A 12,591-nucleotide genomic window follows, 5' to 3' on the forward strand; every position below is an offset into this window, starting at 1 on the left:
CACAACTATCAATGGTCCTTTTTAATCTACTTTCTTTCAATTATCCACCTGGAGTATACCAACTGTTCTCTCCTGGGACACCTCTGCATGCAGTTACCTTTCATTCCACCTCTCCCCACCTCCTGCGGGTAGGATGGCGTCTGACCTGACTACCGCATCTGGCACTAGGGCACCTGCTCACTGCATCTGTTGGCTGACTCATTGCTGGGGTACCCCTCTTCACTTACAGATGTTTATTGAGTCAGTGATGTTCCAAGTGTGACTTCTAAACAAGCCTCCTGCATGATTCTGATGCCTACTAAATTTAGGCTAGGGGACAGGGAACTACAGAAGTGAACAAAAACAACAGGGTGCTCATCTTGATTCCAGCTGTTGTGGCCATTTAGTGAGTGAACAGTGATTGGAAGCTCTCTCTCTACCCTTCTTTCTGTAAATCTGTCAAATAAAGTTTGAGATGAGATTGAGAGAGAGAGAAACTGGATCCGCTACCTTTAATTAAAGTTAGGACTAGGCAAGGTGGGAAGTTAGAGATATGGAAAAGAAAAGGAGGGGTGAGAATGAAATGTTGTCTTACGGAAACACTACTTTCTATTAAAAAATTATTTATTTGAGGGCCCGACGTGGTAGCCTAGAGGCTAAAGTCCTTACCTTGCACACTCCAGGACCCCATATAGCTGCTGGTTCTAATCCTGGCAGTCCCACTTTCCAACCTGCTCCCTGCTTGTGGCCTGGGAAAGCAGTCGAGGATAGCCCTAAGCCTTGGGACCCTGCACCCACTTGGGAGACCCAGAAGAGGCTCTGGTCTCCTAGCTTTGGATCGGCACAGCTCCAGTCATTGTGGCTACTTGAGGAATGAATCATCGGATGGAAGATCTTCCTCTCTGTCTATCCTCCTCTCTGTATATCTGACTTTCTACTAAAATTAATCTTAAAAAAATTATTTATTTGAGACAGAATGAGAGAGAGAGAGAGAGATCTTCTAACTGCTGGTTCACTTGCCAAATGTCCATAGTAGCCACAGCTGGGCCAGGCTGAAGCCAGAAGCCAGTAGTTCAGCCTGGTCTCCCATGTGGTTGCATGGGACCAAGCTTTGAGCCATCTTCTACTGCCTCCCCAGGCCATTACAGGGAGCTGGATAGAAGTGGATTAGCCAGAACTTAAATCAGAACCCACATGGATGTTAATACTGTAAGTATTCACTTAACGTGTTACACCACCACAGCAGCCCCAGTATTTCTTTCAAATACCTTACCTTACATTTATACGAAAAGCAAACATCAACCAGAGATAAAATCTATTTATAATTATGCAAGCTTAAAGATCTAACTTGACATCCAACACACAAGGTATAGTTTGTGTCATTTATTATAGTTTGCACTTCAGGGATGCATCTATTATGCAAATTGAGAGGATATTCTGCTTTATTTCTTTCTAATTTCAAGAGTTGTTCATCACTTCCAAAAGCCTTAACACCAAAGGGTATTTGTGTTGCTAACACAACACACAGATATCAGTAATGTTTATAGCTGCCATAGTGACCGAGATTCTAAAGCAGGGAAGACATCTGTCTACTTTTGTCTTCCAACTCAGTGAATCTAGAACTTTAGTATACCTGCGAGCCACTGTGAGGGTGTTGTAACAATGCAGATTTGCATTCCCTAAGTCCAGTTTTTCTAACACACTTGTGGCTGGGCATTGATGCTACTGACATACGGGGCCCAATATGAGCTGACATCAGGCCTCATCATTTGAAAATTGAAATATTATTTCATTGCAAGCTCCTGACATTTTGTCTTTTACGTTATACTTGAGATGCTATATCAGTTTTTAGTTCAATTCAATTCAGTAGGGATCTTATTTTCATTTTAATACAAGAATTAATGCAAATATTCAATATTTTAAAAGTCAAGTGAAAATCTGTCACAGCTGAGAATTACTGCTCTGAGCTCTTCAAGGTCATCCTGAGGGCTCACCATGAGATTGACTGAAAGGGGAGGAGTCCACCACACCAGTCTGTCTCCCTGGGAGTTGTCTTAGAAAGGTAGGGTCAGGAACGGACAACTCCCATTTCAATCATGGAGAATTTTCTGAGGGCTCCTGGGAAAGCAGCTTCCTTTTTGTGAGTAGTGGCTCTAGGACTCCTCCTTCTTGCTTGTGCTGGACATTAAGAAGGAAGGATCCCAGCCCCGGGACTGCACGCACTGGGTCACAGAGACAGTTGAGGAGGAGGCACATGGGAAGCTGGGCGCAATCTCCTCCTGGTGGCTCATGTGCTTTTGTTTGTGATCTGAAAGCCGATAGATGAACTTTTCAGTCATTTGGAAGTGAAATTTCTGGGTCAGTGGTGGAGTATCAATTAAATGCAAATGAATTTGTGAGACTGCAACATGATTTCTAGTTCTGTAGGATGGAAGGACTTTCCCAGGAAAGAAGCTCAGATTCAAACACAAGGCACCACAGAGCTGAGGTTTGGGAAGCGCACAGGAAAGCAGTGGCCAACGGAGGATGGGAGAACCAGAGGATTCCTGCCACTAACAGCAAAAAAATGCTAGAGATTATGTCCATCTCCCCAAGCCCCGTGGACTCCATGCAATGTTTGGTTTCATTTCCCCCCCACTACTGGTTATAATATCTTCCCCAGACTCTCAACTTGCCAAAGCCCGCATGCAACTGGGAACTGTTTTCATGTAAAAATCAATTAATATGCATGAAATGGATTATTTTAGTGTTTGAATTGTATCCCCCCAAAACACATTTTAGAACTACATAAAGTAGTATGAATACAAATTCCTCTTCTCTCTCACGTTGGGGGAAAGTGTCTACTCTGAAAAAAGCAACCCACACAGTATACACTCGGGATTCACCAAGGGTGGGTGTGTGGTGCTGGCTCCGTCTCAGTCTACAGGATGGAGGGTGATGGGCAGAGGGGAGTTGTTGGCCAGGACCCAGAAGGCAGGGACCAGGGTGAGCCACTCGAGATTCTGTTTCTCTGCAGATCTAGAGCGTGAGGGGGATGCTGGGGTGGGGGCCAGGGAGTGGGAACAGCAGGTGTAATATGAAGGAAGCATTGTCTAGGGGAGCACTCACCTGTCCTATTTCAAGGAGAATTGCCTTGTTTTACCTTTACGATTAATATTATTATTATTATTTTAATATCTACAAGCACAAACAGTTTATCTCTGACACAGCACTGTGTTACCCAGCCTTGGTCCCTTTACCTAAAATGTTAGGCCACTTATGTTCTGATAGTTTCTCTGGGAGTCTAGGATGGTGGCTGAAATTCTATTCTCTCCCCTAGCTGCTCCAAGCACACTGTTAGTTCTCAACATCCTGGCACAGAGCAGTCATTTTCTAAGGACAGTGACTCCTCAGTGAAATAATCTTCCATAAAGCCCATGGTCTACACACCAACACACACCAGAAATCTCACCTTTCTCTGGAAAAGTTAGTGATTCCTTCTAGAAACTGGTCTGCCTGTTATACATTTCACCAAAAGTCCTTCCCTGTTGACTCTGCAATACTTTTTATCCCAAGCAGTCATATAGGCAAACTGCGGTCTCTAGCTGAGTTTGTTTGGCTCTCATTATTTGTAAGGTATTTTTATAAGACATAATCTGCAAATTAGGACATTTCACTATAGAAACCCCAAGCCTCCATTTCTCTTGAATGCAAAAGTCCTAGCAACCCAAGGCTCCATTCCCAAATTTCCACAATTGAACATATTCTGTGTTTGCGAAATTCTCACCATTTCTACTATCTCTATGACCCAAAGGTAACATGGCAGGCCTGGCGCAGTGGCCTAGTGGCTAAAATCCTCGCCTTGAAGATACCAGGATCCCATATGGGCGCCAGTTCTAATCCCAGTGGCCCTGCTTCACATCCAGCTCCCTGCTTGTGGCCTGGGAAAGCAATCAAGGATAGCCCTAAGCCTTGGGACCCTGCACCCGCATGGGAGACCTGGAAGAAGTTCCTAGATCCTGGCTTCGATTGGCTCAGCACTGGCTGTTGCAGTCACTTGGGGAATGAATCATTGGACGGAAGATCTTCCTCTCTTCCTCTCCTCTTCTCTATATATCTGACTTTTCAATAAAAATAAAATAAATCTTAAAAAAAGCATAACATGGAATCTACCCTTTGCTGTTATGACTATAGTAGGTTTTTTCCTTTCCATATATGACTTCATCTACATCTATAGAAAAAACAATGGACCTCATATTGAAAGAAAAATGAGCTTCATTAACTCCTTTCTCTGTGTGACAACTTCATGTTTCAAAACAATGATGTTACGCCTGGCACAGTGTTATAGCAGGCTAATCTTCCACCTGTGGTGCCAGCTTCCCATATGAGTACCAGTTCGAGTCCCAGCTACTCCACCTCCAATCCAGCTCCCTGCTAAAGGCCTCCTCAGCAGCAAAGCATGTCTCAAGTTCTTGGGTTCCTTCACTCACATGGAAGACCTGGGGGAAGCTTGTGGTTCCAGCTCAAGCTGTTGTAGCCATTTGAAGTAACAGACGGAAGATTTTTTCCCTCTTTGTATCTCCTTCTCTCTGTAAATCTGCCTTTCAAATAAACACAAATAAATCTTTAAAATGTTTCTTCTTTAAAAAAATGAACTTAGATTCTCCAGAAAACAAACAAACAAACAAAAAACACTAGGAGGGCTCAGCACGGTGGCCTAGCAGCTAAAGTCCTCGCCTTGAACACACCAGGATCCCACATGGGCAGGTTCTGATCCCAGCAGCCCTGCTTCCCATCCAGTTTCCTGCTTGTGGCCTGGGAAAGCAGTGGAGGATGGCCCAAAAGTCTTGGGACCCTGCACCCAATGGGAGACCTGGAAGAAGTTCCTGGCTCCTGGCTTTGGATTGGCGCAGCACCAACTATTGCAGCCACTTGGGGAGTGAATCAATGGATGGAAGACTCTTCCTCTGTCTCTAATCCTCTCTGTATATCTGACTTTGCATTAAAATAAAACAAATCTTAAAAAAACACTAGAAAATATCTTAGTGGAATAGAAATTAGTTTCTTTTCAAAACAATAGATCTAAATATTTGCCCGTACTTACCATAGTATTATCCAATTTTGAAAGGAGTGTTGGAATTTTTTATAATGTGGCAAACATATTGGTCTTTAATTTCTTTCTGACTCACAGACTTAAGCTTGACAGGAAAAAAAAATCAAGAAAAAAGCCAAGAAAGTAATTGCTATGTTTCATTAGGAATTTTAGTGGCAATTCTTCTGTTCAAAACTTACTCATTTGAATTAAGATTATGGAGAACACATCACTTCTTAATGGCATCCTGTGACAGTTATCTCTCCACAAGAAGGATCTCATTCAGGCACAAGCTTCCCATGAAATATTTATTTGTATGTTGGCTTTGTACGGTTCCTTTCATTCTCCTCAAATCACTTTTGGGAGAAGGAGGGGTAACACTTAGATGAGAGTATATATTGCCAGTTCTTTCTAAATGAGGAAGAAAAGAATGAAGGGTGGGTGGGGGAGAGAGAGACATGCGCTCGTATGCAATGGAAGAAATTCTGTTCCATGCCCCTATGTAATAACTTAACTCGATCATTTAACAGCCATGTGAAAGAAATCTTGTCCTCGATTTTTTGCTTTATTTTTTAAAGTTTTATTTATTTTACTTTCATTTGAAAGGTGCACACACAAGGATTCAGAGTTGGGCGGGGATAAGATGGGGAAGGAGTGGGAGGGAAGAGAAAGAGAGAAAGAGAATCATCAATCTTCCATTTAATGAATCTCTCCGAATATGCACAGCAGCCAGGGATGGACCAGGCCAAAGTCAGGAGTGGGGAGCCTCATCGGACGTGGGTGGCATGAACCCATGTACCTGAGCTTCCCTGCTGTCTCCCAGGAAGCAGGAAACTGGACCAGAAGCAGAGAATCTGTGACTTCCATATCCTGGCTTTTGCATATGAAGGAAGCCTTTTTTCCGTGAACATACAGTCAGGATTTATAGGAGTTAAGGGTCAATCCCAGTATCACATGAACTTTAAACATTCTATTTTCACTCCATAAAAATAAGATGATTAGAAATGAAACCTCAAACATGCCTTCTAGTAAAATCAATCTGAAAATGAAAAATACTAACAAAGAAATGGAGCTGCATATTGAGATGTATAAGAGCTGGCAATAAATTTGATCCGTCATTAATCACTTCAAAATACACCTAAATGTTATTTAGATGTTTACTTTTTCCTTTTTTAAGATTTATTTATTTTAATTGTAAAGTCATATTTACAGAGAGGAGAGACAAACATCCTCCATCCACTGGCTCACTTTCCAAGTAGCCGTAACAGACAGAATTGAGTCAATCTGAAGCCAGGAGCCATGAGCTTCTTCTGGGTCTCTCTTGTGGGTACAGGGTCCCAAGGCCTTGGGCCATTCTCCACTGCTTTCCCAGGCCACAAGCAGGGAGCTGGAAGGGAAGTGGAGCAGCCAGGATATGAACTGGCACCCATATTGGATCCTGGCGCATGCAAAGAAAGGACTTTAGCTACTAGGCTACCGTGCCAGGCCCTTAAAATATTTACTTTCTAATTTGCGTTGGGCTCTCCAAACAGGACATTTTTCAAAAAGCAGTCTGATAGGCATCCCAGCAGGGTTATGAGGAAAAATTCTAGAGACCTGATAGTAGGAATACGAAGTGACTTTAAAATGCTTGTGGAAATGTAATAAAACTATTTTAGTGCAAAACTCAAAATTGAAAACCATGCATAGCTTTTTTTTCCCATAATGCATGAATTTCATGAAATTTTTTGAAGGCCTGTCTTATGCATGGCTTTCTTTCTTTTTTTGCAATAAAGTAAACTAATTTTATTAATTCCATTTTCCTACGAGCTCTATGAAGTAGACTTATAGTTTAGAATGCAACAGCTCATGATCCAAGAGCTCTGACAGTTGCTGGTCTATCCCTGAAACGAGTTCTTGAAGACCGTTCCCCTCAAGACAGTCAGCAGGAAGACCGTCAACTAAAAAGAGGCCACAGGGATCACTGCTCCACCTCCTTCTAAAGAAGTTCTGTATCCTGCTTACAGTTTGGAAACCGCTGGGAACCTTAAAAATTCTTCAAGTCTTGCCCACAAGAAACTCTGATTTAATTGAACTTAAGCATGGCTTGAGCGTGGCTTTCCAAGCTCCCCCAGTGATTCCATTCCCATCACCCACACAGTCCTCCTGAGCCAGAATAAGCCTTTGTCCCAATTGGGGAAGGAGGCTGAATGCTGTGGCATCGCAACTACTCCTCAAGTCCCAGAAAAACCTACGAGTTGTCAGCAGGGTCCTCACTCTGCTGTGGTCTCCATTCTCGCCTCTGGAGAACACAGGAGTTCTGACAGCTCAGGCTTTCTGCTTTGTGAGCAGATGTATTCTGGTTTACTTCCCAAGTGCCCACAACGGCCAAGGCTAGGCTAGGCTGATCTCAGGAGCCAGGAACTCACTCCAAGCCTCTTGAGTGAGTGGCGGGGACATAATCATTTGAGTCTTTACTCCTGCCTCCCTAGGTCTGCAATAGCAAGAAGCTGGAATCAGGAGTGAGCCTGAATATTGAACAAGACTCTTTGGATCCTTGCACTTACATGGAAGACCCAGAAGAAGCTCCCTGCTCCTGGTTTTGGGTCAGCTTGGTACAGGTCATTGCAACCATTTGGGGAGTGAAGCAGCAGATGGAAGCTCTCTCTGTCTCTCCTTCCTGTAAATCTACCTTTCAATAAAAACAAATATTTTTAAAAGATCATTTATGGTTGACAATAAAGCTTATATGCATTAAACAGCTACATGAAAAATAAATATTTAAAATCAAGACAGGAAAAATATAAACTAGAAAAAGGTACTAGAAAAAGAAGGTGCACACTTGAATCAGTAATAATTTTTCAAGTTAAGTTATGAAGTACAGATTTGAATACAAATTTCCTACACTCCAAAGAAGAATACAGAGGTAACTCACGTTGCCCAGGGGAAGAAGTGGCCACTTCTCAGGGGGCTAAGAGGACTTGGTGATCTGGTAGAAAATATCTTTAATTAATACCACTACTTGCTGAATGTCTTAATGCAAATAAATTACCAAACACCACCAATTGTTTCTTCTAGCATTTCTAATATGGGAATAACACTGTGAGTCCTAAAATACTGTCTTGAGTATAGAATACAGACAGGGGATGATATTTCCCCCATCCCTCAAACTGGGATCAGCATAAACTTGCCTTTGTGCTTGATTCAAATGAAGAAACTCAAAGCATGATCTCAATATCCCAAATCATAGCTTTTTAATTTTAAAAAATAAAGGGGCAAGTCTTGCCACATCAAACATTGCCATAAATTCCTAAACACAAAATAATCATGCTCTAGCGAAGTAGCAGACACGAAGGTTAATGGAGTAGTAGATTGGTTAAAAACTGACTTTGGGTGTTTCAACACTTGAAATAGAAAACGGGGAGCATTACAAAGCAGTGAAGACAAAGAGGCTCATACAACGTTGTGGGATGTAGAATCTATCTCACCCATTATATAAAAATAAACTCTAATTTAAGAATTAAATGTGATGATGTGAAAACGTATAAACAAATCAAATTGCCTTTAACAGAAAAATGAACAAATTAAATACTTGAGTTTCATATAAATTATTATCTGCATATACTATCTATCCACATACACATGTATATACATGTAGGAAACAGAGATTAAAATAAATGAGCTGGATCTAATTCTACTGTATATAATGGATAACTTTAAAAAATTAATGTTGGGTGAAATTGAAGGACACACAGAATATGATAACATTTATCTACATTTTAAATACATCAACACGTTCCATTACATAGGACACCTACATGCCTAGGAAGCTTGTGAGCACCTGAATGGAGAGGTCTAAACTACTTGTAGAAGAGGAGAAAAGGAAAAAGAATTGAGCACAAATGGATTTCAATATCAGACTTACAGCTGTGTGACTCGGTGTAAATATGGCAATGTTTCAATGCTTGTTAAAGTTGAGCACTGACTACATACTTACCTACTATCTTATTTCTTTGCATTTTATATGTTTTGAACGGTTCTTATATTTTTAAAAAGTTCTCCTCCATCAGCCACATCTTCTTATGATAAGTCCAAAAGCTTTGGGGGCTCACCTCTTTTCAGGACAGTATGCATCACCCCAAAGTGAGGAAAAGAGATCCTTCTCCCCAGAGGAATGGGGTGTTGGGAAGCTACATGATGCTATTTGTAATCCAGAGGGACAGGGGGTAGAAGTCTCTGCACAGTCCACAGCACAGAGGGTCTGGACCTCAGGCCCAGCCACAGCCAGCGCCAGCACTCCATCATTAGCCTTGTGCAGGCACAGATGGACAAACCTCTATTGCAAAAGAATAGCAAGCACCAGGTCCTACAATCCAAGCTCCCTTTGGCTCCCAAGCACTGGGTGGAAATTCTATACAGACACTGGCACAGCCTCTTTTCCCAGTAAGACCCATGTGTCCCCAAGATGTGCCTTGGTTTGAGCAACATAAAGGTCCCTGTTCTGCCTGCCCATCCATTTCCTTCACGTACGTCCATCTCTCTTTCTTCTTTCCAAACCTCCTTGCTTCGGGCACAATGGTAACCTCCAGACTCCTCATGCCCCCAAACTATCTCAGGTTCTGCTTCTGCTTCTTGTACCACAACAGGTGACATGTAATCCCAGTTGGCTATGGTGTGCTAAATGAGAACACAAATATTTTCCTAAATTGAATGCTCAATCATTGTGAAAGCTGCATACACAGAAGCCCTGGGGTCGTGTTAGAACCACAGAGTCGGGTTCACCCAGCCATAATTAGGCACCACAGGTTCTCAGTGCCAGCCCTCACCCTGTTTTCATTCTAATGTTTTCTCATCTCAAAGCTAGCAGGACTTTGGGGGACTTCATTTCTGGCTGTGTCATAGAGTGGAAGTCTGAAGAATTCTCTAACCAGCATTGTGCTGAAAAAGATTTTGCCATAGAAGCATGCGTTTTTATAAAAATTATTTTTACTCACCTTCATGTTAGACCCCAACACCATAAACGCCCACAATCAGCCCCACTACTGTGCTTTGGATTTAAGAGCAAGTCTCTAAAGCATCTCAATACTCTGCATCCCAGTCACTCTAAGGTACTAGAGTGGGAATCCAAGCCCTGGGGGAAAGTGACTGGTGTGTGTGTGCGTGCGTGTGTGCGTGTGTGTGTTGGAGGGTGGGGGAAGTCTCTCTGACCATGGATCATGGGCTGGCAAGTCTCTCTGACCCCGGATCATAGGCTGGCAATTAGAGAAGAGGTCCAAGCCTAGTAGGAACCAGGTAGGCTGAGCAGAAAAGAAGACCAGAGCTCCCGTCCAGAGAAGCCAAGAATAAGGGATTTTGCCATGGAAAACAGCCACCTGCAGGGGACACAGGGCTCCCAAGGGTCATTCCTGACATACTGGAAACAGATAGTAAGACCATTTCTCAGCACAGCTAGATGGTGGCCCTGAGGTTTCTGCCCTACTTCCTGAGTTAGCTACGAATCCAGGCTAAGCTCTGTTCCAGAGAAAGGAGCCCCTTGTGGACAAACACATCTGAGTGACAGAAAAACTACCGCGAATCAAAGTACATGCCCTTGCAGGGTGTGAATCGAGATTTGTTACTTTGTAACTAATGGCTTTCTAAATTGTTGTGCAGATAAAATGAAAGAATCTATTCAAAGTCCTTGGCCTAGTATTTGGCCTCTGCCAGTTATTACTATTGTTAGTAGTAAGATGATTTCTTATGATGATGATGATGATGATGTCGACGGTGGTGATGATAATGAACATAAGGATGAAGAGATGATGGAAGACACTGAGGGAGGGGAAACAAGAGTGAGTGCTCCCAGTGATGGAGAAAGAAATAAAGGCTTAATCATTTTTTTTCAATCAAACAAGATGAACCCCCAAAAGAGGCAATTATGCTTAAATTGTAATGGGACGTAGCTAGTTCCTTGCACACAAGCCATCTCTTCCAGATACGGGAGACTTATATTTGTAAATTGGTTAATGGGGCCCATTTATCGCTGCAACTATTTGAAGTCCTGCTTACCCACTGTAGGCTCCAACCCACACCAGATCTATGCACTTAGGAAAGAGGACTTAAAACCTAAGAGAAAGGTTTAAATAACAGAGCTGACAGCAGACAGTCATGTTCCACACCTTTGGCACTCGGTGTGTGTCTCTGACATTTCACCAAAGCTAAATGATCCGTCTCTAGAACCTGACTTGTTCTTTACTATTTTTACTGTGTTGCAGCTTAAGAAAAAATTGCCAATTAAGTTAAACTAAACTGTCACACAATCAGCTTCTATAATTACCAGCAATGGTTTATGATAGGTTCGAGCAAACAAACAGAGGGTTTGGATTTTTTTTTTTTTTGCCAGAGTTGTGGTTTCTTTTTGTAGAAACAATTATCATGGCAGTGCTTCCCAGCAAAGGCAAAACATAGCCTGAAGCCATAGCATATTTCATTTTCAGTCCAGCAGTTTTAGAATGCTGCTTTTCCCAGCGACTGTTCAATGGGAGGAAAAGACAACCAAAAACTCTGGATAAAGCAGGTCTCTCACAAAGCAGGCAGTGAATTGTCAGAAACTGGACAAAAAGAAGGTGCTGCAGAGCAGGTGTCGTGGTGCACTGGGGTAAGCTACCTCCTAGTACACTTGCATCTGACATTTATGTCCAGGTTAGAGTCCCAGCTATTCCTTCCGATCCAGCTTCCTGCTGATGTGCCCTGGGGAGGAGCAGATGATGGTCTAAGTCCTTGGGCCTCTTCCATCCACAGGGGAAATTCTATGGAGTTTCAGGTTGGTGGTTACAACAAGGCTCTGCCCTGGCTTTTGTGCGCATTTGGGGAATAAACTAATGGATGGGAAAAATGTGTTTCTCTTTCTTTTTCAAGTAGATATAAAATAGACAAAACAGACATTTATTTTAAAAAAAATAGTTTCCCTGTTCTGCTAGCTCTCAGTTTATTAACACATACACTTTGTCCACCACAATCTGGAAAAAAATAGGGTTGAGATCTCATGTCACAGTCAGATTAATACACTTTCCGAGAATATAAATCCAATAGTATATTATTTATTTATTTAGAAAGATAAGAATTAGAGATTGAGGTAGGGAGACAAAAAGATCTGTCTGCTGGTTCACTTGCCAAATGCCTGTGACAGCCAGGGTCAGGCCAGGGTAAGGCAGGAATGCAGGAATTCAATGCAGACCTTTTGTGCAGGCAACAGGGACCCATGTACCTAAGTCATCACCTGTGACTTCTCAGTGCATGACTGAGAAGTGGAACCATGACTCAGACTTGACCGCCTTCCCTTGTAGTATCTTAACCATTGTGCCTTCTGCCTGCCCCTTGATTTCTTGATATTAGCAATAATTGGTACTGTTGGTAGGAAACACAAAAACGTGTCTACACTTAAACCCATTTTGTTAGCTACTGTAGATTAGTCAAATAACCTCCATTAATTTTCTTAGGTGCAAAATATGATTACTTCAAAGAACTGTGCTTGAAGGTGAGATAAGCTAATAGTGAGTTCATTCAACAATATACACAGCAGT

Source organism: Ochotona princeps, chromosome 20 (assembly GCF_030435755.1).
Source record: "Ochotona princeps isolate mOchPri1 chromosome 20, mOchPri1.hap1, whole genome shotgun sequence".
NCBI lineage: Eukaryota > Metazoa > Chordata > Mammalia > Lagomorpha > Ochotonidae > Ochotona > Ochotona princeps.